The 27,589-nt window shown below is 38.8% G+C and overlaps 1 long non-coding RNA gene across 1 annotated transcript; it reads right to left on the bottom strand.

Moving 5' to 3' along the window:
- Positions 1 to 227: 227 nt before the first annotated feature.
- Positions 228 to 27,207, bottom strand: LOC148969619 (uncharacterized). Its single transcript, XR_016149120.1, has 3 exons — positions 27,067 to 27,207; positions 26,268 to 26,381; positions 228 to 508 (listed from the first exon to the last, which is right to left on the bottom strand). It is a non-coding gene; the product is annotated as an uncharacterized LOC148969619 (long non-coding RNA).
- Positions 27,208 to 27,589: the final 382 nt, after the last annotated feature.

Genomic DNA, 27,589 nt, shown 5'->3' with positions numbered 1-27,589 from the left:
TAAGAATGTGTAAAGTAAAATAAAATAAAAGCTACAAGAAAAGTTGTCATATCTAGAGTTAATGTCAGTGATACCGATTCAGCTTATCGATTCCAATAAGTGACAAAATATATGTAGAATGTATAGAAAATTGCTATATTTATTCTGTGTCTTTTTGTAAAACATTTAATTGCAATCATGAAATGTTTTTACTTTATAACAACCAAGAATAATACTGTATACAGCCTATGTTAACAGACTACTAGGCAATTGGCATCTTTTTAACTAAATTCAAATTTCGAATCGTCTGACAGCCCATTTTTAAGAAAGCAGAGTCTGAATGAGCTATGAGGGCTTTTTGGAGGTAATTCAGGTCAGTTCCGTGGGCGATTGTCTCTCGGCAGCTGTAGGTACAGTCTGTCCAGCTGAAAGATCTTAATATCGTGCTGCTCTGCTTCACTAACCACTGCATATCTGTTCCACATCAGAGCACACCGCAGGTATGTCCACTTTATATACGCATTCCCACCTGCAGTGAAGGAAGAGGAAAAATGAGGTGAACTTCTGCTCTGTCTTGGTCCAACTTCGGTAATGAATCCAGACTCCCCACAGCTACCCGAGCACTTCTTAATAGGCGACCGGGGGGCTGCACACGGACACCGATCGGAGCTAGGTGGGAATTACGTGGGATCACACCCTCCAGAGACAGACGCAGAGTCCCCTCCTGATTCTGCATTCTCTCCCTGCATAATTCTTACTCAATTACAGACATGTACATCAGGACACCTGCTGGCCTGTCATTTGACTGGTCACATTTAGAACAGACGATCATAAGGAGCTGTCTTCAGGTAAAACTTCTCAATGATGGCATTATAAATGACTATATCAACCAGAGATCCCTAGGTATATGTTAAGCCTTAATTTCTGAGCCATAAAATTGCGAAAAAAATTATTTTAAACATGTTTCCCAAATACTAGACTATCTGCTATTGGTTTGAACCAAGTGTGCCACACAAGCAATGGAAAGTCAGAGATTTGATCATGTACCTTGTGTTTGTGTTGTTGAAGCATTATAATATAACATTTTAAAATAATAAAACCCTAAAAAGTGAAGCCAAAGCGCCTCGAACGCCCCCCGGTGGCTGGTCCCAGTATAGGTAATAAACCCCGCCCTCCACATGAAGTCTAATGGACGCCATGGAAACAATCAAAATACACTTTCCAAAAATGTTTTCTGTTATTTTAGGTAGTTTTTAATCACACTGTTGTAAGTTTAAGTGCTCATTTTTTTTTAAATAAGTTTGGTCGTAGTTATTTGATGCTATAAAAACGGGAATGTGACGTCATGATTGACAGCTGTGTGACTGAAAGCTTCTCTAAACGAAGTAGTCACTGAGGCACCAGACTTTTTGGGGGATTTTCAGTAGGAGATTGGAGCTTCAACTTTAATTTCTACACGTCTATAACTGTTAATTTCACACTTACACAATGAGTTGCTCTGCAGTAAACTTTGTAGTAACCGTTTCTGAAGGAGTGAGGGCGGGACCTTGACACCGCGGCTTTACTTCCGTCTCACTACTGTGCAGACTCGGGTCCCGCAGGTCCCAAATCTGCGCAATAGAGTGCCGAAGTTACGAGGTCACTCTGTAGGCCAAAACGCGGAAGTGAGTTAGCATTTTAGCACGATCGGTTCCCTTGCTCTAAAGTCTATGGGATTTTTGAATGGGTTTTTGCTAAATCGCCTGAAATAAGGTCTGTGGTGAACAAAGCTTCTAAATATTTTCACGTTTTGATCTATGACATAGAACACACAGTTATAACCTGCTTGTGTTTTTTTTAAACTTTATGGTCTGCTTGTATTTTTAAAAAATCGTTATATATAGGCTTCAAAATGTATACATTTTGGATTAACTTGTAAAGATTATCTTGATAGACAAAATCTCTATATGTCACTCTATGTCAGCGCCATATTAGGACTTTGGCGGCTTCACTTTATTTGCAAGTGAAGGGGCGTCGACAAATCTTTTTTAGTCTATGGTTTGAACGAACAGTCTCACCTCAAATGTTGCAGTGACAGACTAATCACGATTCTCAAACCACAATGTACACATTTTCAGCAAAACCAAGCGGATTTCAGTTAAGTAAGATAAGTACGTGCTGAGAAAACAAGCAACAGTGAATGATAGCAGCACAAGCCGCCTGTCTGTCAGTAACACCCCATTTCTGTCTCTCCAGCAGCAGATAATATGGACAAATACAAACACATACTAGAGTCTGTCTTTTTGGAAATATGATGTTTATATTCACCTCAGTGAATATAAATCAATGTAAATCTACAGTTATGTATGACGCTAGTCTGCATGGCATCAAACATCTTTGAATTCCTGAAATATTCAATTGCCTTTGTAGTCACAGGGGTCTGTGTAAAACCTCTTAGCACAAAACCATCGACTTACTCATTCCTGTGCAGTGAAAGTGACAAAATAAAGACTTGACATATGAGATTAGCTCATTTACAAGTCTCAGTCAGGTGTTACACATTTTACAACAGTACAATATTCAGTGGTTAGAAATTTATAGGGGGGGGGGGGGGGAAATCATAAAGTAAACAAAAATAAGCTCTTGTTATGTGCAATATACATTTACAAACAAGCAAATTCAAGATAAGTGGAAAAGGTGGCAATATAATAATAATAATCATATACAATATAATTTTATTTATGATGGTTATGCCTTTTATATGCATGACCATGCAAAAGTAAGGGGTCGGTCATTTATTCTCGAATACTTTTATTCAGCAAGGAAACATATTAAAGGCCTTTACTGTCAGTTTCCACAAAATAGCATGCATCACAACTGTTTTCAACACTGAAAATATGAATAATAAATATTTCATGAGCACCAAATCCTATTTTCTGAGGGATCATGTGACAGTGGAGTAATGATACTGAAAATTCAGCTTTGTCATAAGGAATAAAATGTGTTTTAAAATATATAATAATAAATGTCATTTTTACTTTTAATTGTAATAATATATTGTACTGTATTCATTCGTCACGTCACAGGACACTTATAAGATATCCGGATCAGATCATTGCAAGAATGACATCAGAACTAGCATCTAAATGCATTAAAAATGATCAGTACACAATGCTATGCACAATGCTTATAGCTCTACGTGTTTCATTTCCAGCCTTCGCATAAGTGTGTAACAGTAAGTTAATGAGCAGGATACAGTAAGAGTGATTTCTGTTCAAGCTCACAGCCAGGATGTATGCTGTCTGAGTCATCCAATGAATCAGCACAGGTAGCTGTGTGTCTACCCTGCAGGAGCTGTTTCATTAGTGCTGGCCATCATACCACTTTCTTTCTCTCTCTCCCTCTCCTTTTTTTGAACTCCCCCCACAGTATCTCAGTAGTCACCATATGGACCACATGAAACCCAGACACATGCAAACAGTACCATATTAACTTCTTTGTAAACCACAGCGTAAACACACACTAACCCAGCCCACGCCGAATGCCCTTCCAAAATCTCCAGCAAAAATGGTAACATCATAAAAATAAACAAGCTAATGGAACCGGAAGGTGATTAAAAACAGTCCCTGCGAGAGATTATGAGTTAATTACATACGTACGCCGCCTCAGGCTAAAAAAGTACGTCCCCTTCACCTTCATCTGTACCAGCTAATGTAAGCACTCTGTGCTAGTTAATGCAGAGCGTCAGCTGATATCTTCTTTATATGAGCTGATAGTAGGCAGGATTGATATGGCAGTCAGAGAGCAGGGAAAGGTGTCTAATCAGTTTTGTGGCAGGCCCTGATCAATAGATGGCAGTGCTTGTTTGCAATGAGGAATGATGAAGCCAAGCATAATGGAGACAGTACGAAAGGATTAGCTTTCTGACAAAGTGCCACACATTGCTAAGTGAAGGGAAAAAAAAAACTTTATTTTATAAGGACTTTTTGAACATGTATGGTATGATGAAGTATGGTAACACAGAGGCGAATAAACTTGCAATGCTGACTATTTGCTTGAGTTTTCCTCCCACGATTCGGTTTTTTTTTTTTACCCTCACAATTGTGAGAAGTAAAGATAGACTGTTTGACTCGTCAAAGTCAGAATTGCAAGAAAAAAAGTCAGAATGCAAATGTCTCTTAATTCATGTCTCGTAATTTTACATTTTTCTTGCAATTGTGAGTTTTTAAATCCCTCAATTCAGACTTTTTCAATTGCGAGCAAAGCGGAACAAAAATTTGCATTCTGAAAAAGTCAGATTTGTGAGATAAAAAAAGTCAAAATTACCTTTTGTATTTTTGTCTATTCTGTGGCTAAAAACAAGCTTTCATACGAATGTATGTCACTTAGTTGAAGCCACATGAGACAGATATCAACATGGACAGGTCACATGATATGTCCCCAAACCTAAATATTCACACATATCCCAAACCCACTACCTCACTAGGGTTGGGTATTGAGAATCGAGTATCGATTGGAACCGGGACTAACTTTTTGTTTTTCCCGGAATCGTTCAAAAGTTAAAATTTCGATTCCTAGTTTCGATATTCACAGTCCGCCGACCAGAAGAAGAAACCACTGAACAACACCAACGAAGAAGCGTCTGCCGGAAGTGTTGGCATAACCGCGCGAGTCGAACATGAGTAGTTTACGTCGGCGGTCCAAAGTGTGGCTTCACTTTTCTAAAAATAACGGAATCTCGGCAAAATGCAAAATTTGTGACAAAAGGAGTATTTGTGACAGAAGGAGTATTTCCTTCAGAAAGGCCGTTGGTTAGCAAGGTTAGCTAAACTTTTTTGATCCTGCCTCTTAAAAGAATCGGAATCGAGAATCTTTAGGAACCGGAATCGAAACAAGGAATCGGAATCAAATTCAAACGATACCCAACCCTATACCTCACTCTAAAAAAAAATTCAAGATCTGTTATCAAAACATTTTTTTCTTTTGTCTAATCAACTTAAATAATTTATTTAGTTGAGATAACTTATTATTTTGAGTTTTTGATGATTAAATAAATCTCCTTCATTATATTAACTCACTTTTTGCAGTTCAATCAGTTTAAAATTTTAAGGCAACCAGGTTACTTTATCTCGCAACCAGGCTGTTATCTCTTACTAAATATAACATGTATAAAATATAAATATATATATATATATATATATATATATGACAAATAAAGAAAATACAGAACTGAACACTACTCACTACTTTTCTGCTACTTATTGACTGTACCTGAATGCTCATTAAAATAAAATATAGCCAAAGTGGAAATCGGGAACATTTTCCCATTCCGTTAATCAGGAGGGAGGTGTCTTGCAATAGTTAGTGACTGCACTTGATTGAACAAAGGGAATCCTTCATGTTTTCTCAGCTGTCAAGGACAAACAAAAGACAAGCCGTAGGGGACGGAGAGACAAAAAGCATCTGTTGTTGTCATGCTTGCACGCTCAAGGTAGTAGAGGACCCCACGGCACGCAAATCACCACGGCCCGAGTCTTCGAAACACCTGACAGACTTGCTTTTCCTTTGATTTATTATTTCAGGAGTCAGGATTCACACCAGTCATGGACAGATGGGTCCACTCAAAGGCTAATGCAATTATCTGCCTTGCTGGAACTGATGCTGATGGATTTTTACATTGTGTTACGCATTTATCTCTCCGAAGGGTCATTTTACCATCTAATTCACTCTTTAAGAGTTTTCAGTGTTTGAGTATGCCTATTATTTGAACGCTGAAGTGTTTGTTGGTTTATATCATTCCATTGATCAAGCTTGGGCAGGGCTACGTACGCAGAAAAGATGTCGCTATCAAGTGCACGCCACAGTTAACAAATTAAGCATGCGATCAATTAAAAAAGAAACAAATTAAGCATTATACCAACAAAAAAAAAAAGCCAACAAGATAACCTGAAACATTTGGGGTGGTCAGCTAACTGTCATGAAACGCAAGCCTGACTTCGCGGCTTTTCATGCTGATGTCGTTAACATGCCAATCAGCTTGCCTGAGAGCGCAGAGAGACCCAATCAATCAAGCTGATTGGTTGTGTCACAAACGGCCCACAATCAGCAGCGAGTCTAGACCTGTTACTGTAACTTAATCGACAAAGTCTTTAGTTAACATTACCATAAGCCTTGTGCCTGTGCGGTAAAATAACCCTGCAAAGCGAAGCATGACTAGGGTGGATTTTAACAGCACTAAAAGCCCATTAGTGGTGAGAGAATCTATACTTGGATATACTGCTCGGTGCAGTATGAACTCACAATTTAAAAGAAAAAATAGAATAGCCAAGCCAAGTGTTTGCCACCCCAAAGGGAAGTAAAACATTCTTATTTATGTGTTTCCATCTCGGGCCCATCCCAGGAGAGAGCAGGATTTCTTTGGCCTAAATAGTAGACTCAGGAGAACAGACAAATCCATCTTCACACACACACACACACACCTATGGCAACACAAAGCAACAGAACAATAAATCTGTTATAATATGCCACACACATGTCCACTCTGTATAATCAGCAATGCAACTATGTAGAAAAGGATAAAAATGACAACAAAGGTTTATCTGAACATAAATGGAAATATCTCGGCATGACAGTTGTTGCAATGTCATCACCTCTTAGTTCAAGACTGAAGCATAAGTAGAACAGTATAGACTGCATACTACATCTTCTGAATAAAACATACCACTGTATGTGTTTGTGTTTATTTGTAGCAGTGTATGAGGCAATTTCTTCTCATCTTTTCAGCAGGTGCAATGCAGAAAGATGATAACGGCAGTCTGAACAAAACATACACAAACCTAAGCCCTGCTGTTTACTCACTTTCACTCTCACTGTGTATATATTCACTCTCACTCTTAAAAAAAGGGGTTCCTCTGGGTTATATACTGTAGAACCCAGGGGTTCCGTACTTGGCCAATAGAAACTTTTACCAAAAAAAAAAATGGTTCTATATAGTAGAGCCAGACCGATATATCGGCCGGCCGATATTAGGCATTTTACAAAATATCGGTATCGGCAGTTATAATGGCGATAATAAATGAATATTTATAAAAATAAAATAAAATAAAAACGGACAAAACACGCTTCAATCATCTCTCCTTGGCCTGTTATATTGAAAATGTATGTTTTACAATTTGCAGTATGACGTTATCTATTGCTAAATTATGGCTCATCATAGACTAGCTAACCACAAAGCTAGCTAATACCACTATCATCAGTGGAAGACCGCTAACGTTAACATTAATGAGCTTGGAAACCACAATGAATTTTTTCTGCCTAAATAAAGTAATGATTGCTGTAACTAGCATATCTCTACTTACAGTCAAGTTATACTTGCGAGGAGTGAACATTTAGACAAAAAGTATCAAACGTATCTTGTGCAGAAAAGTTAGCTTTTCTTTTACACGTGTGTGAAATCCAACAATATTTAATAAAAAAAATATCGGCCGATATATCGGAATATCGGATTTTAAAACCCCAAAATATTTGTATCGGTATCGGCCTTCAAAATCCTTTATCGGTCAGGCTCTACTACAGTATATAGAACCATTTTGGAGTTCCATATATGAAGCGGGGGATGGAACCATTTCTGGTTCTAAATAAAACCATTTCTTCTAAGAGTGCAGATGTTGTTCTTGATTTGAAATATTGTTCAAGCAACAATTTTGTGCTATCCCTATTCAAAAGCTGTGCTTTCATGATAGGAAAAAGCTGTTTGGACACTGTACCAATATAGCCACCAAGTGCCCATGAATTATAATGAATTGCAGAGTGAACTGATAACCACAACTGAGATCTAGATTAAGGCATAAACGGACAGTAAACTAAAAGCGCTGTACGTACATCACAGTGTCCTGACTGTAACGGCAAAGCTGCTAATGAGCTTGTTAGCTTTACACATTCTGTGTGCATGAAAGCTGGAATTTCTGGATGCTGCAGAGAAAGGAGTTTTTCTCTCTGTATTCAACACCAAAGTCCAGCTCCCATTGATGCAGCACTCAGCACACGGCTGCTATAAGAAGACGTGAACTGTGCCTGTGGCCGTCGTCCCATCACCCTGGCTGTCCATCTCCCGTGATGGGCCTTTTAGACACATCAATATTTAATTGACCTCTTTCATTGACTCAGCAATTGTGCCTTAATTAATATGTGGTTGATTACTATCAGATATCACCACAAGATTTCTCAAAATCAGCGATTTTTCACTTAAAATGTCGAGATAGTTGCTAAACTGTTATTCAGTGTCATCTGTCTAGATAGAATAATGAGAAAGAATCAGTCACACACATATACGCTAAACCATCCATCCCAGCCAATCAAAGCCACCGATTCTGCGTTTCAACAAAGAGGCCAGCCTCCGGAGGCAAAGTCCTTTTAGATGGGCAGTTTGACACATCAATCAAACGGCAACTGTGGCCTCAATATGCCTGTGATGTTTCCTCCATAGAGCTCAAGGGAGGAAAAAAACTGCAGTGGTGTCACTTTGCTCAGGATGTTATAGATTTTTTTTCTCCACATTATAATGTTTGCCAGCATCCTTCCGGGTAAAGCTGCGGGATTCGTGTTTGTCCACGGTCAAGCATAGAGATGCCGCATTCTGTGAAATGGTCTGCCTTCTAGAGAGGACACATTTTGATGCATCTCTAAAACCTTTTTGATGAATCTTCAAAAAAAAAAAAAAAAGACCATAGTGTGATAAACATCACCAAGCTCTTGCACAGCAGCAACAAACAATAAAAACAGACTCATCAATAAATGAGAGACCATTTTTCCCCTGCACGTTTAAAAAAAGATTGTCTTGAATGAGGGAAAGAACTACAATACAAGACGCATTGCACCATCGATTAACAAACATGTTTAACGGTTTATAAGTTATCATTCATCTTTTGAAGCCCAGCTGCTCTCTGATGCATACTGTAAACAAAAAAAATAGTCAACTACTTAGCTGTACTAAGTTAACAGTGTGAAAAAAGTGGTCAGTCTAATTTTTAACATGATGGATTGGGTGGAAGGCCATGACTGTATGGACAATGGCAGAACATTCATCCTTCAAAATACCTGCGGCTTAATTTGTTTCTGAAGTGATTATGACTTCACTATTGGCTAATTAGGAACTCTCATTAAAATGTCCTATGAAAGCTTGTAATGCATTAAGCTGCACTGATTGAATATGAGATCGTCGATGACAGCTCGCAGCAGTCGTAATGCATCTGAAAGTAACCTGCCCATCAGCATGCAAATTCTGCCGCCACTGCTCTCGCTGAAAACAGCGGCACTGAATGAATTTGCTTTTATCGTGTGCTTTTAAGTCTCAATTACAGTCCAGTGAGCTCAAACTGTAGCTCGAACTGAATGGCTAGTGTAATGTTTGAATAATGGTATAGGGTTATGCCAATACAATTTTTAAAAATAAAATACAAGCATATAAAGTGAGGTCAAAAAACCCTTTATTTCTTATCAATTATCAACACCTACAACTGTGCTGTCATTCATTCATGCATTCTGGTCTCTGTTCCAGAATTCCTCGCCTTTGCTTCCCCTCTAAGGTGGCCTTCATCGTTTGGAGGTCACCCACAATCACAGATAAGCCCAAAGCCACCAGAAGCCCAAGGATGAGCACAGAGTGAACATAATAAACATGCCGTTAACAGTGCGCTGTGCTTATGTGGGTGAAAGGAGCAATTTCCAAGTAGCGGTTTATGACTAAAGCAAGCTAACAAGATGATTCTGGGAGATATGGAGAACATCCCTTCCTCCATAAACACCATCACCATCTCAACAGCAGTGCACTTGTGCTTAAAACTACGTACTACTTTATTGCAATATGAACTTGAAGGGAGAACACAATTTCAATCATGAGTCATCATGACCTTAACCATTAAGTCAAAAGGTCTCAATCAATGAAATTGTATGGGATTTTGTCTACCAATTTTATCATTCTTAAGGTGGTAATCGAGGTAAAGGTGGTAAAACCACACTCTTTATAAAAGTAATAGCACACTATGACATATCCATTTGAGGTACCAACTTCTCACCCTGATTAGGCACAAGTATATATGAAGAGTTCAGATGCAAAAGCCTCTAAATGCCATTTGAAATTTTCTTCTAGAATGGTCATTTTTATCAAGCTTGTATATTTAAGTTCAGTAATTTCACTTAAATGACAATTAATAGGTAATCTTCATTGCCATTTAAGTGAAATTACTGAACTTAAATATACAAGCTTGATAAAAATTAACATTTTAGAAGAAAATTTCAAATGGCACTTAGAGGCTTTTGCATCTGAACTCTTCATATATATATATATATATATATATATATATACATATATATATACACACACAATACAATAGAACAGTAAGAATACATATAAATCTACAATTACATTACTAAATAAAAAAATCCCATGATCGACCCTCATGTACAACGCATTCTCATCCTATAGGGCGTCATATACAGTAGGTGACACTTTTGACATTGCGTCTAAATCCTACGCACATGGCACCCTTTAGCGTCAATATAACACGCTTCGGTTATGGGTAGGTTTAGGTCTGGGGTAGTGTTAGGGTTAGACCACTAGGAGGCGCATTCTGGCCCATATATATCTGTGTCTCATATTGACGCTAAAGTGCGTCGGATGTGGACGCAATGTCAAAAGCATCATTATATGACGCCTTGGGGACCGGGCTGTAATATAATATATACAGTTCAATACGGTTCATATTAGTTCAACCATTGAAGTTGAAAATTGTTAAAAATATCCTAACAAGGCCACATGTTAAAAGGTGAAATGCTAACTTTAGCCTGCTAGCATTGAAAGCATTCGATCTCATCCTCCCCGCAAATTGCCATCCAAAGCCAGGCCTCCTAATAAAGGAAAGAATGCACTGTATTTCAGCTATTCATATGCGATTTCAGGACATAGCAGCAACAAAGTCACATCTCACTGATTTATCTGCATAGGGCAAAGTCGTCGGTACATAAAACTGTACAGTCAAACCTGAAATGTAGATGTCACTTTTTGTCGGTTCAGACGAAAAGTCTTCTTCAACAAACCACAAAATGGCGACAGTGTGTTGGACGTCCAGCTCATCGATGCACGAGGGCAACGAAGGCTATCATGCCTGGTCCAGTCAACAGAAGGTCTACTGTAGCAGAAGTCACACACAAATTCACACCTATGGTTATAGGAGGAATATGCTTATTGGAGAAGTCACACGGTTATAGGAGGAATGCGTCAACACAGTGCATCACACTCTGTTGCGTAGTCATAGACCAATCCTATGTGCGTATGATGACACCACCTTCGAAAGCCCTTACAAATGGACATGTGATCATCCGAACTGGACCTTGGAGCAGAGGACGAAGGTCGCCTGGTCCGTTGAGTCACGTTTTCAACATGGACAGCCGTAAACATATGAGCTGTATACCTGGGGAAGTGATGGCACCAGGATGCACTATGGGACGACGACAAGCCGGTGGAGAGAGTGTGATGATCTGATGATCTGTTCTGCTGGGAAACCCTGGGTCCGGCCATTCATATGGATGTAAAATTTGACACGTGCCACCAACTTAAACATTGTTGTAGACCAGGTACACCCCTTCATGACAATGGAGTTCCCTGGTGGAAGTGACCTCTTTCAGCAGGATAATTCACCCTGCCACACCACACACATTGTTCAGCAATGGTTTGAGGAACATGAAGAAGAGCCCTGGCCCCCAAATTCCCCAGATCTCAATCCAATTGAGCACCTTTGGAATGTGCCAACAAGTTCGATCCACAGCGGTCTCCACCTCGCAACCTACTGGACATGAAGGATCTGCTTATGTTTCGGTGCCAGAAACCACAGGACACCTTCAGGGGATTTTAAGAGTCCATGCCTTTGTACTATTTGGGCAGCACACGGAGGAACAACAGCATATTAAACAGGTGGTCATAATGTTTTGTGTATATATACACACACACACACACACACACATAACCAAATGACTTTGTTTCGAATAGGAATTTAATCAAATGCTTCTAAAATGGAATGAATTCCAGCCCTACAAAATATAGACAGAAGAGTTAAGAGAATGCAATATATTTTTAAAAGTTGACTCTTAATTTCATTTAACTTGACTCTCATTCAGTGCAGTCAACTATCACTTCTTGTGTCTATGAAAACAAAACTGATTATGCAAGGTTTAAAAATGTGCATTAATTACGCTGCACTTTTGCCAGTTAAATAAAACTGCTCTTTAAAACACCATAAAGCTCCAGAGAAGACGTCCCAAGGCCAACGTTTAACAAGTGAGTGCTGCGTTTTGCTAAATCATTAAGTAAAAATCTGAGCATGCAGCACAAATGAATATAGATGTATTGTTGCTGGTAAGTAATCAGTTGTAAAAAAAAAAAAATAAGGTTACTGTGTAAGCAAAGCAGAGATGTGTGCACGCTCAAGAGAGAGACACAAACAAGCAGACGGTTTGTCTGATTTAGCTTGGCTGGAGACCGGGCCAGACTGTCTTGCTCCATGTATCTCATCTATCACTGACTATTTCCAGAGATGCACCCCTTTCTCACCTCAGAGAAAGAGGATTGAATCTTTCCTGGCCTTCTGTTCATCTCTAAAAAAGCATTTATTTGGGTCTCATGGGGGGAAGCTTGAGCTGCCAATGATGGGGCCCGATCGTAAAGCGGATGACCAAGAGATCCAGAGCCTTCTTCATATATTCTAACATCAATTTGTAAGGGCCCAAATGCACAGGACATCTGCTTATGGGTCCACGGTACATTTACGAGGGTTCAATGAGGACATTTTAAAGGAGGGACAGAATGTAATCATGTTCAGTTTGTCACATATTAAAGGTGAAATCGGTGTATCAACTGCACTGCAAATTCAAGACAATAACGACTAATGGCACTAATAAATATCCAAAAACTTAACTAGAAACTACTGAGTATATAGTATACTTACTGCAACTACACACACATACTATGTTTGTCAAAGGACTTGTGATATCGAATTTGATTATGACACAATCAAGAATGGGTAAAAATCTATTTGAGTTTCAAAATGTAAAAAAAAGATATAATTGAAAATAACTGCATTTTGTTTGCTTTAGTGGTTCCGATGTTTCTTGAAAATGTATGAGACAAAGAAAAAACAGTGTTACCTTTTGACAGATTTATATTTATCTGGGGCTCAACACGTTTACAGCAGGGAATTTAAATCCACCTGTTAGAAAGAAAGTGAAAACTGAGAAAAAAACTGTTTCTCAATGGGAATAAAAACTTTTGCTTAAGTCTCCTACTTCCTTACAGTACTCAAATGCAATCAAGTCAAAGACTTTAAAATAACCTCAAATATTTCTCTTTAGATTTTTCCAAGGCCAAACGATCTGAGCTACGCCATCCACATATCCTCTTAGTATTATGTCAACAAATTACTAATTTGCTTTCATTTTCATCTATTTTAAGAATTATGACACTTCAACAAAATGAAAAATAACGGAAATCTCTATTCGGTTTCGTTAGCAATAAGAGAGCAAACTCTAAGCAATAAAAATGTTCTCCAGTCCAACCCTCAATAAGAAGCGAAAGACCTTTGCAAATGAATGTTCCATCGGAGCAAACAGCAGTTTAGGAAAGTGCAACCCCAAAGCTTTCACATTGCCTAAGATGAGAGTGCTCACTTCAACACTGCCCCCAAGTGGTGTCTTCAATGGCAAGTCCGGCCACAAACAAGAAAGCACAAGATCCTCTGAAGGTAATTGCACATTCTGATCAGATATTGCAGACACAAACATGATTTAAACACTGTGATGGTGTATTAATAACAGAGGAACAGTTTGACTGGATTTTATAAATCCTCACAGGAATGTTTTAAGTGTTGTGAGTCACGCTCCCCATCACCTATGTCTTCTCACACTCAGGTGAAGTATATATCTAAAGGTGACAGAACGGAGGAGGTATTAAAGGAAAACTCGCAGTGTTTATCACAGGCGGCATCTGTGTGTAGGGCGAGATAAAGGAAAGGTTGACGGAAGAGCAAGAGCTATACTAGCTTATAATTACGTAGTGGTGAAGCTAGCGACTGACCTCTCAGCAAGAGTCACTGATAAGAGTTTGTTTTCACCCCGACATCTGACCCTCTGCAGTGAACCTGCTTCGGCAGTGTTTGAAAACACGGATGAGAAAAATTCAACCTCTTTATGTGTAAATGCATAGTGGCGAGCTAATGAGACAGTGATGAATGTGAAGGCATTACTCTATAAGTGAAAGCCGAGGGAGGTTGACCTGATACGTTGACATGCGGGGCTCTAATCGGTAGCTACAGCTTTCAGTGTGGTGCAGAGCCAAGCCACAGAGTGGAGCTAAATAATTGAACAGGTGCAATATGTTGAGGCTGGAAAATTCTCTAAAATGGCTTCCTTGTCCCAGAGTTGTTAAGGGGCATCAAATGTCGGCAAAAACGTTAAACTATTGCCCTTGTTTTAAGCCATTGTATCCTCCGGTCAGTGTCACTGGCAAAACGTTGTGCATTTGCTTTTGAAGATGTTTTACCGATTTCCAGCTTGCTTTCATGATAGTAATTTAAAGCATTTAATTATAATATGCATGTATATAATATACAGTACGTGTATTCTCTCTAATAAACAGTGTTGTGCAAGTTACTTCCAAACTGTAATACATTAGGTATTACTTGTTACTGTTATTTAAAAGTAATTCATTACCTTACAATATTACTGTCCCAGAATTGTAATGCGTTACATTACTCATGTATTACTTTTGAGTTACTTTCACCAAAATAACGAAGTAGAACTTAACTTTTGGGCTGTAACGATATGCAATATCAAACCGAAATCGCGATTCGCCACATCAACGAACCTACAGAATCGCGACACACCTCTTCCAACTCCCAGCGTTATTCTCCTTACCGTCCATATCCAATGCTGCCTTATCTTTAAATTAGGCTATTAGTATTATTTGAAGTTAACATTATAAAATACGTAGACCTACACCACAAAACTAGTTGAGGATAAATTATTTAAAATTGGGGAAGTCCAGCATTATGGACATGACATTTGCAGTCAAAACGTGTAATAAAAATTCTCCGAAAATTCATGTATTGAAACGTATATAGGCTACTTCCTTAAAGGACTCCAGACATTAGACAAATATCAGTCTATGTTTTATTTTTAATATAAGGGAAAAGACACACATTCATGCGTGACAAAAAAATAGGAGGTAAAATATATTTTTTGTAATTCTGTTAATTACACTGCGCAAATCGGATGAGGAAGGGTTGGCTCTCCAGTCTCCATAGAACTTAAAATATTCATTTTATTTTAGTTTTCGTGTTTGTGTTCGCATTTATGAGGAAAAAACAATGTTACAGACGCGACCGCTCTGAACTGGCACTAAAAGACTGCTTTAAAACTTTCACATAGTCTGTTGCCTTTAAGAAGTAAAAGCAGACAATACACTGTAACACAACTGTAATACAAGCCTCACTGAACATGTAACGAGTAAAATATTACTGAAAATTGATTAGTAATGCCTTACACTACTGCGTTACAGCAAAAAGTAATATGTTACTGTAATGTATTACTTTTGTAATGCGTTACTCCCAACACTGCTAATAAAATATAGAACAGTATATCATATCAAAGCTGATTTAATAAAAAGATAAATGCATACATATATATGTATATATATGTGTCATGCTGTCAAATACATAAAATTTATAACTTCTTGACATATTATATAGTATAGAGAGAAAACTCTTTGTGACATAGGCCTATATTCACCTCATTGTAGTTTTCCAGCTTTTTGCCAGTTTTAAGCTGCTGTATCCTCCGGTCAGTGGCACAATTTAGTGGATTTGTTATCTATCACATTCCAATTTCTTTGCCCTTTTTTGAAGATATTTTATTGTTTTCCAGCTTTTTTTTCTGCCATCAAGGCTGGGTTACCATGACAACAAAGTGGAATGTCATGCTGAATTTCACCTTTCCTGTCTCACCTCATATGGCGTTCTCAACCCACTCAAATATGGATGGCACGGCTGCCATACAGATGCCTGATATCGCCCGGATGGCTGCTGGGAGCTGACCTTGAGAGGGTGGCCCTCTGAGTTTTGGAAGCAGCTGCTTAATTCCCAATCTGGTGAAGCCCCAAATGGTGGATGCCACAACTGCACTCAGGTGAAACCAATGGAGCAACGGTGTGAGGTTGTCGGGCAATTCGAGATGACAAACGTGTCATGTAGTTGCATAAAAAGTTAGGCCAGGAAAAATTTTGACGACAAGAATGGAGTCACCTCTTAGGTTCAAACAGAGGGAGCCACAGAGGCTAAATTCCTAAAATGGCAAAAAAAAAAAAATCTTAACCCTTCCATGCATTTCTCTTAAGAGTTGCCAGCCACAGTTCGCCAAGAGACAATCTCTCCTTGTCACTCTAAAGCGGCAGAGAGAATGACAAACGTCCTCTAGTGGAAAATACGTTGGGTCTCTGATTTCACCAAGAGGCGTATCGTAAGAAACCTGTCAGTCTTCCAGACAATGCTACTTGGGGCGGTGTAGGGCGAGTAAGTGACAATAGCGGGCGATGCTGTCAGAGCTGACGGCTGTATTATTCACCTTGACTAATGTGTTTGAATAGGAAGAGGATAGGAAGTCATGGATCAAACCACCCATAATCCAGCTGGGCCACTATAATCCTCATCCTCTCAAAAAGTGATGGACAAGTCCATTATGGCACTCCAGAGGCAGGGTCCCTTCACTGAGTAAATTTGGCAGACGAGCTGGAATATGTGGGCTCATGCATAAGAGCTGCTCTTGACATGCCTGACATCAATTGTTAGAGCCAAGGGTGGAGGAAAAAAAAGAAAATTCAGGCGGTTGGAGAAATCACATCGACAGTGGCAGGAATAAACCATTTTACTTCTGCTACATTCCAAATAACGACCCCACATTCAGATAGACACTTATTCTTCGCAAATCACAACATGTCAACAACTGCCAAAAACAAACTTGAATGACGTGAATGCATTTTAGTTTTCTCAAGTAAAATAACATACTATTTGTTTCCATAAAGCTGATAGATATATATATAATTTAATATCAAATTAATTTCAAATGTATAATGTGATGGTCAAATGTATATATTAGATCAATACATTTCCAAGTCTAAGGCCATGTGTCCACCAAAGCGTTTTTACACACGCCTGCCGTATGTTTTCAATTGTTTTCAACGGGAGCGCCACGTTTTTTAAACGCCTTGAGCGTAACGAGGCGCCGAGCGTTTTTTTCACGCTGAAGCGCCGAGCGAGCGCTCAGCGTTTTTTACTGGTCGCCGAGAGTTGAAAAATGTTCAACTTTGGATAAAACACAGCCCTCATCACTGTCACTTTTTACGCAGCCGTCCAATCACAGTGGAGGAGGGACGGGACTAAACCACACCGACCAACTGTCACAACATTCTTTCTGTACAACATCAACCAGCAGAGCTAACCGAACAAAATGTATGAAAAATACATTTTTAGTATGAAACAAATTATCTGCGAAATCAGTTTCAAGTAAACTGTGCGGCAGATATTCTGTATCATAGCAACAAAACCTCACAACGGAAAAACCGCTGCGTTGACAAAATGCTCTCAAGCGCCCACAGCACGGCGTCTTCAGCAGAGCGTCTAGCGTTTTCAACTGGCTAAAAACGCTTTGGTGGACACAAGGCTTTCTTGGGTAAAATTAGAATGACTTAGGAAAATGGCATTTGATCCATGTACACAGCTGAATATCTCGGCATGGTAAACACTATCACAGCAAAAACAATCTTGACCTCTCCTTGAAGACAGATAATCTCGAACATTTTGAGATCACAGACTAGAACGAACCACGAGTCTTCCACCACGCTCGAATCAAAGCCCTCAGACAAACCACACATAAAAAGAGACTTCATACATGAGTAGAAACCACAAAGGCCATAGACTTGAATTCAGCTCAATATCACTACTTCCCAGGAATATACTTCTGTCAGTTAAAATAAAACAAGGGGAATGGATGATGTGTTTTGTGGCCCTGTGGGTTCGCTGCATGCTGTTAGGATTCATTAGACTGAATAACCCCTATGGATTAGCTTTGCTTCAGGGTTCTGGCACCAGGCCTGCCACTCTGACAGGTCATTATTGCGCATCAAGCTGGGACCAACTGCGGAGCGAACCGCAACAGCAAGGCCTTTGATTCGCATCCCGCTCTCTCTACCCACATTTCACAGGACCGCAGTGTTCCAAACGTCCTCTCACCTGCACCGTGGAGCTCCCGGTGGGACGGCAGTTCGCTACACCTGTCTTTAGGTGCCACTTGAAGAAGTATGGCTGACAAAAGCATGTGACGTCAGAATAGATGAGACGGAAACTTTAAATATTGAATATAATCAAGTGTGTGTATGTGTGTAAGAAAGGACAAAAACTAGGGCTAAAATGTAGACGCCATGGGTGACAAACTATGATTTGATTGCTTGTAATGTTGTTTAGCAGCAATAACTTGAAAGAATCATTTTCTGTATGACTATCAGTCACTGGCCCACTCTTCTTTACAACATTGCTTCAGTTCATAGAGGTTTGTGGGCGTTGCTTTACGCACACCTCTCTTAAGGTCCGGCCAGAACATTTTAGACAGGTTGAGGCCTAGATATTGACTGGGCCAGTGCAACACCATAATTATTTTCTCTTTCAGCCATTCTGTTGTAAATTAGCTGGTGTTATTGTGATCATTGTTCTGTCGCATGACCCAACTGTGGCCAAGCGTTCTCTGTCAAACAGATGGCCCCACATTTTTTACCCTAGAATACTTTGAGTCGACCATTAAGTCCTCTGTCTGTATACCAAAGATTGCAAGATGCCAAATCATCACCCCTCCATGACTATGCTTGACAGTTGGTATGAGGTGTTTGTGCTGATATGCTGTGTTTAGTTTTCACCTAACTTGGTGCTGTGCGTTGTGGCCGAACATCTCCACTTTAGTCTCATTTGTCCAGAGGAAACTGTTCCAGAAGTCTTGTGGTTTGTTCAGATGCAACTTTGCAAACCTATGCAGTGCTGCCATTTTCTTTTTAGGGAGAAGAAGCTTTCTCCTGAAAACCCTTTCAAACATTCCATACCAGTTTTTAACTAATTATACTGCCATGGACATTTAACTTGTTAACTGAGGCATGTAGAGTCTGAGGTATCATTTTTTTTGCGATTTCTCTGAGCATTGAATGGTCTGACCTTGGGGTGAATTTGCTGGGATGTCCAATCCTGGGAAGATTGGCAACTGCCTTGAATGTTTTGCACTTGTGAATAATCTTCCACACTGTAGAATGATGGACTTCAAACTGTTTGGAAATGGCCATATAACCCTTCCCAGATTGATGGCAGCAACAACTGCTTCTCTAAGATCATTGCTTAGGCTATGTCTCTCCTCCCTGGCATTGAGTTAACACGCACCTGAATGCTCCAGACCAGCAAACTGCCAAAACTTCTGATTTTATAGAGGTGGTCATGCTTGCTAATGATCAATTAATCAAAGGCATTTGATTAGCAGTGACTAACTGCTACTTACCATCTTAAGCCCTATTGAAAGCAGTGAGGGTCGATGTAGTTTGTCACCCATGGCTTCACCATTTTAGCCCTAGTGTTTTGCTAAATAAATAATGACATGGTGAAATACAGTAGGTGAAATATGTCATAGGTTGTTGTCGTCTGAGGTTGTTTTTACCTAATTTTAAGACCTGCCAAGGACCAGATGATTTTTTTATTATGTCTTCCTGATACATAAAACCATAGAATTCAATAGGGTGTGCTTTCTTTTTCACATGATTGTATACAATATACACTCACGTCTATTTAGTACATTCTAATTTCTGTTCTGATATACACTCCAAAACACTGAACTATTCAATACATGTTGTCAATACCAGTTTGCAAGAGTGCATTTTTCAACAAAGCTGTACAGAGATTCTTACAAATAATCATTTTACAACCTGCAACTCCAGTTTGATATCATCTTCTTGTTGGTGTATCTCATGCAGATAAAATCAGCCACTTCACAGGGTCAGAAGATACAGTGAGGAAAAAAAAAAAACCAGCACCAATAATAAATACCCAGATACACAGAAAATCAATAGGACTTTTGTGTGGGTTGATATTAACAATTGACAATGTCATAGAGCTGCTTGCTGTGCTGAGGAGAGATGATCAGGATACATGAAGGCAGATGGTATTGATTTGTTCTCCTGTTTAAACAAAGCTCTGTAATGCAATTCTGAGGGTAACTGACAACCAAGGAAAAGCTATTATTTCTCAATATTGCAAAACAAATTGTAATTAGAGGATGGGGCCACAGACGATTGAGAAACAGCGTTTGCGCGGAGCACTCCGAATCGATCAGCTCTTTTTCACTTGACCCCTCATAAACGGGTCAGATTAATACGGTTTAGATTATGAACCCTCCCTGCGCTGGGCGTTTGATTGGCAGTCTTTGTCTGAGGGCCTGCAGATCTCCAGAAATGAAAAAGAGCTTAACCCAAAGACTGCTTTCAGGGGCCGCTCACCTCTAGAACGCACGCCTCCACTGCACTTGGCCCGGTTAGCAGAGACTTTAATAATAAAACAGTGGAGAGTGGGATTTATGAACAGGTCATTTAGAGTGCACCGGAAAAGTGCTCTCAATCACACAATATTGAGAGATGATTAACAATGACCCGTTTGAACTCGAAGATCTCCGTGATGAAGTCATCACAAGAAACACTTTCGTATTCATGGCTAATTAGTGTGCAGCCTGCCAATCAATCTGACGGCTCAAGTCATGTAAAGTCAAAAAACACTTTTGAATAAGCTGGAATTCTAAAAATTCCTGACTAAGTTTAGAAATAGTTTAGAAACAAACCTGTTGACAAGCCAAGCAGATGAATGACTTATTTGACTTTTTACAGGTGCATTGTGTTGGTGCAAAGTTACCTTCTACTAAATTGCTCTTTGGTTATCGCCTCAAGTTAAAGTCTGGGAGTATCTATCTCCTGACAACTCACAATAATGCAAATGAAACATAGCAGAAAAACATTGCAGGAAAAGGGTAGTTTTATTTCCTACTAAAAAGTGTTTGAGTAAAAGGTTAGACTTTAATGATTAGGTTTGTGGCATTTTTAAAGATGCCATTTTGTACTAAAGCATAAAACTATAATATGTTTGTACAGTATTTAGGAAACATGCTAATTTCACATACTTGTTTCTCTGAAACACAACGCTACAAGAGTTATTCTACTTTGAAATGTGCATTCCGTTTTGGAATGTCCGTTTTTGTTTTGGTCTGCGTGAATTCGCCCACTGGCAAATTTACCCAATAGTGTTTTGACACCTCGGGTTGCCAGTTGGCGGGAAACACAGTGCATTGCAGCCATGGAAGCCAGTAAACGAACTGGGGCAGAAATTGCAGATTCTACCCAACCTAAAAAGTCTCAGCATTGATCTAAAAATATCAATGAACAGGAACATATTAAAACATGGATCAACCCGTCAACGTACGTCTCTTTTCCTTCCATTGTCAATAGCTTTCATTCCTGTTAATTCCTGGCAACCCATGTGAGCGACAGATGCCCTACTCTCTCTATCTCTTCCTCTTTTTCTACAGAAACAACTCTCTAATATTTTGAATTTGGACTGCAGTACCCATTTTAACTGCTAGCTGTCAATATTACACACTGCACCTTTAATTTTATTTAACCCTTATTTAACCAGGGAAATCCTTTGAGAACAAGTCTCTTCTACGAAGGAACCCTGAAATGAATTTCCCTGAAAAATAATTTCACAAATTTGAACAAATAATTATGACTAGAGACTAGGTTGGACTTCAGTAGTTAGTCATAGTAGTCGTAGTAATAAAATAAGAAGTAAAAAAAAAAAAAAAAAGATGTTCAAAAGTGTCATTGTTATTTTTAATATGCACTGAAGTTTGTATGTTGTGATGTGTGTTCTATTGGTAATATTATATTGAAACATTTGAGTATTGCAAGATATAGAATAAATATAATTGCAAACGTCTTGCCAGTTAATATTTTGTTTAGAAACAATGTAATTGAATTGCAGCAACTGTAGCAAATGCAATGACATTTTCTAAAGTTTGATATGGTTTATTGTATTTTGACTGAATAAAATCAAAGGTCATGAACAGTCCTTCATTGTATAGGTGGCCCAAGCTGATTACTCCTCTTGTTAAACTCAACTGTTGATCCAGATCACTATGCCGATTACGAAAAAGTCAAACTCTTAATCTCGACGTACAGGGTCATCTCTCTCTGCATCACAGTTTTAATTGTTCTTGATTTAAGGATTAGATCTCAAAACCATTGGACTGCACACTTAATTCTTTTGATATTAACTTTGCCACACAGAAGACACGTGAAGGATTACATCAATTTAAGCAATTACTGTTTGGCTTATAGTTGACTACACACAGTGCCTCTGAGTTTACTTGCTATATTGATTTTCAAGCCAATGTTCACTGAAGGAAAATCCCAGGATGCCTCCATAATCTGCAGCCAAAATTCTTTTTGACTGAGGCACTACCTCTGCCAGAAACTGTCTGCATCACTTGGGCCGCCGTTTTGCAGACTTAACAGTTATTTCGAGTGTACAAAACAGCCAATTCGATAAACAACTGCAATTTCATGCACAAGTTACGAATGGGAGATGGAGGAATCATTAACTAAAGGAATTCTTCAGTCTTTAATGGCACTCTGAGATCAAACGTTAGTCAACTTTGGTAATGACTGTGATGAATTTTACACTATGTCAGTTCACACACAATTCTATCCTTAGGTATCAATTCTGCTCTTCCAGAGGATTCCACTGCTCATGTGAAGTGTTTTTCTAAAATTTGCCTCACGTAATAGTCTCACACACACTGACACGCTCACACATATTCACATTCATTGGTATGCTAGATGCTATCTTACCAGCATCCTTTTGAGAAAACCTCCCACCTGCTTAAGGAGAATGATGAGACATTAGGAGACGTGTTCCGCTCAATAATTCATGTTATTAATAATGAAAGCTACAGACATATCAGTGGATGAGAAATATGGTTTCTGCTCAGTAATTTTATGAGGCTGTAACATATTGCCAACTGTGCCATATTCCTGCCTTGCCACATTTTCTCGTTTTTGACTGGGCATGAGATGCATTGATAATCTAAACCCTCTCCAGCCAAAGCACAACAGTAATAGTCCTCTAGTTCAAATGGCCAAGCATAGTTTCAATACTGATAATAGTGAACGGCAGGGACTTTTCACTTTCTGTATCACTCTGCATGTCTGTGTTGTTCACAGCATTTAAAGCAAGAAAACGTGAGTGGAATAGCAACTGAAGTGCCTACTAGGATGGTGAAATTTCAGAATTAAAGAATTGGCTTTGAAATCATGATTAACACCCCACAGGAAGTTGAACTGGAGTGAAAGAAAGATACTGAATTGAAATTCGAAAAGAATTCACCACAGGTAATGCATTCAGGGAAATCAAGTGTTCCTCCTCAATGGTTTCCAAACGTTAATTTAATAAGAATTATGACATTTATAAGATTAATACAAATGTCTATAGGCGGTGTCTCAAACATTTATCTATAAAAAACCAAACATATTTCATCAAAACATTCAAACAAGGCATTGTCAAGCTAACATGTCTTGCTTTTGTAGTTAAAAAATAGTGCAAATCTGTATACTGTTTGTGACCTTAATTCAAATTCAGGACGTTCTCAATTCTTCACTTGCTTAAGTATATTTTTGAAGTTTGAACTTGGAAAGGTTGTGAGCATGAGTTAAAGTTATCATGCAATGCATCACTGACAAAACCTCATTGTCAAAGTTCACCATGTGCAGTGTTAAGCCAATGACGAACAAGCATTTTACAGCATGGCTATGGGCAACTGGCCCAATAGATCCCCTTTCAGCAGCAAATATAGATCCGTGTGCTCCATGTCCTTCCTTCATTCTATTCGAACAACAATAACCTGCGCAGGATGTCTTACAGCGCACACAAGCTGACTAAGATTCAGTACTGAAGGCCAACATACAGCTGGGTAAGAATCCCACTGCAGTCATGTCAGCCCTGTTTGGCATTCAGCGAAGGAAGGGAGACGTATTAGTCACAAAGAGTCTCAGAGGGAACCGTTCTTACACATTCTGATCACTGTCCACCCCAATGGCCCTGAAAAACCCAAAGCCAGGATTTATACATTTCTCTTAGATCGCCATAAATTCTTTACACCAACACAAATGTGTCCGTCGGGAATAAGCAAGGTTACTGCAGATGAAATAAGTCGAAGATTCAGCTGGGCTTTCAGACAGCACAAAAAAAAAACTAATGAGATGAAGACCAGCTCTCTGGCCTTCATTTTGTCAGAGCTAAGTTAACCTGAGCTATACTTTAAAGCAGTGTCTTTATAATTTCAAAGCACAGAAGCTCAGAACACATTACACATCCAGTACATAAAGTTGCTTGAGATGCAGCCATATCCAAGCCCTTAGCATACTTCCATGGGAGCCCAACAACAACAAAAAAAAATAGTACAGAAATGCTTAATTAAACTCAAACTGAGTTTAGTTGGTTTTTATTGCAACAGAAGTAGTGGAGTTACATATCAGCCTCGATAGAAGGGACTTCGAATGGACATTCTGATAGAATTCTGAGCACTGAACTGTCCAATATAATATTTACTCATGATTTACTGTGCAGGGCCACTGAAAATATAACCCTGGGTAGTTGATCCAGTACAGTGGCTTCAAATAGTATCTGGACATGCACTTAAAAAAAGCTCAAAATAATTGCATTATATAACAAATATCAAAACAAGTGATAATTAATTTTAAAACGGATTTCTTTTTTTTTGTAACAAAAAGTTTTAGGGTTTTAAATTATATAAAAAAATATTTTTTATATTTCTGTCATGACAACTTTCAAGCATGGTAATAGACTTATATGGGACAATAAATACACAAACACGGAGCTTCTGTGCAATAGCATACATGAATTACCCATAGCAGATCTATACAGGTGGAGCTGGGGAAGGTGGAGGGTTTCTGAAAGCGTGCTGGACTGCAAAGCCAAATGCTAACCAAGTATTTGAAGGTTAAGCACGCAAACTCATTGGCTACAGAATACAGCAGGAACCAATCAGCTGTCCCCTATAGATAACAATGTGACTGCAAGCAGAGTTAAGGACCTATTAGATCTATAAATCTAGAATTTCATGAAAGAACTTTATAAAGTACACTTTCTAGTTGTAAGGATACTAATACTTGGTTTGATGCAATGAAATTCATATATTATTAAGTTAAGTCTAAAAATCATTCTATTGTACATTCAATATACAAAATTGTATGAAGAAAAAAAATCGCTTTATTGCAATGAGATTATGCACCTCAGCTTAATTTAGGGTCATAAGAGGCTCACCGGTTAACTAAGATGCCCATCCGCAGCTTTTTTTTTTTTTTCAGACAGAACAGACTGTTGAGATACTCAAGTGTAATTTAGTAAGCATTTCTTTTTGATAGGGACAAGAGCTCATTACTGTAGTCTCAGGTTAGATTAAAATAGTGACCTTTGTGATGACTCTCATCAAAGACATTAAACATCTATTATTCAAATGAATTACTTCACCTTCTCTCCAAATCTTACTCGTTCGGACAACGTCATGAAACTTTTAGTAGTTGCATGCATGAAATATTTACAGTGAAGCCATCACTCATTCCATAATGAATAAGCACACCTTGCCATTGACACATTTACTCTTGGAGCACGAAGAGAGAAAGTACGTTTTGTCCTTCACCGGGTATCTTAATGCTCATCCACTGCTTTGTTCACCACAGTAAGCGAAATGTTGTAGGGACACAAACTGAGTCTGTGACATCAGAGAAACTGATATCATGCATTCTGTTTCCTTCAATGACAGATTCAACTAGCATACAAAAACAATAGCACAACGATAGATAGATGCCAGACTTTCTGTCTATTTTTAGATGCACAGCTGTCACATTTCCCCTGTTGACTCTCTAGTGCCTTACGTCACTGCAATCCACCTTTCCTTTCACAACATACAGGTCCCAGCAGCAGCTTGACGTGACCCTTTCCGTAGGGATGGGCCACAGCCATTTTGTACATTTTGAAGACCATGAGAGCAGACAAGAGTCAGCATTCATGATGTTTCTGAAACAGTCAGTGTGCTTTAGTCTCAGAGAGGACAGCTCCTACCTGGATTCCTAGACTGGATGGACGGATGCCCCAAACGCCTCATAACCTCTCCGGTTGTCTTTGTTATTCACAAACACCAGGGCTGTGTCACAAGGCATAAATCTCCAGCACTCTCTGGAACAAAAAGAACGTACATTTCAACAGATAGAAGAAAACTCTCAAAAGCATAAAGGGCAAGGATAAAGTTATGTTGTGATGTGAAGAGAATCTATATGTATAATATGGAACATTTGTTCGAATAGGTTCATTTGCTGGTCAAGCTGGTCTTTAAATAACATTCTTTAAAAACCAATCAGGTTTTATTAGATAGATTATGGCCTGGGTTATAGTCTTACGCATTTTGTATCAATCTATAATAATTTCCCTTTTATTATTACATAATATATTACAATAATGTGAGATTTATGATATTTGCAATCACAAATACAAACATACATTTACACATGTCATGTACATTCATATCCATCTATCCAGCCATTTATTTTCATCCACACAAACACACATTTATATCTTACCTACTGTACACCGTCAACAAATTAATAAAGTAATAATTTGCATGTTTACACATACTATGCAAGTGTTGTAGATTTAAATTGCTAGTACTTACTGTTGTTAGTATTATTAACGTTACTAATAATCACATAGTCTATAAATCAACAAATCCAGGTTGCACGCAACAGGTGTCATGATGAAGTTTGTTGAGCTAAAAATGGCTCCCTCACAGACCATTTTAAATTCGTCACAAGCTCATTTTGATTCGAGCCGAAAGTTGTGGTTTCTGAGTGAGTGATTTATTTACTTTGAACATAGTCTATGAATTTCCACCAGTCCAGTCCAGTCCAGTTCCTCCCATCCAGTTTGCCATTCCGAACACGAACAGATTGTGGTCAATTTCCTGAGCAAGAAAGACGCGGGCATTTTCGTGTTGACGCGCTAACTAGCCAATCAGGATGAAGAAGAAAACTGAGCCAATCGTAGCGCTCAGTTTATCCATGAGTGTAAATACATATCGGCCTGGTTTCTCAGACAGGGCTTAGGTTACACTAGGAGTAGGACTTAGTTCAATTAGGACATTTAAGAAGATTTTATAAACGTACCTTAGAAAAAAAAAGATTAGGCTATGGTGTTCTTGAGACAAAACAATAGCACTGACATATTGTACATGACATGATGAATTTTAGTCTGGCTAGGCTTAAGCCATGTCTGTGAAACCGGGGGATAGGGTACAAATTGTGACTTAAACCCATTAGCTTTCCAATGTCAGTCCTTTTTAATAATATTTACCAACCAAATATGGCCTAGACCAGGGGTTTTATTACTTT

The sequence above is a fragment of the Pimephales promelas genome, chromosome 22, assembly GCF_988280905.1.
Source record: "Pimephales promelas chromosome 22, fPimPro1.hap1.1, whole genome shotgun sequence".
NCBI lineage: Eukaryota > Metazoa > Chordata > Actinopteri > Cypriniformes > Leuciscidae > Pimephales > Pimephales promelas.
This window is presented reverse-complemented; position numbering and strand designations above follow the sequence as displayed.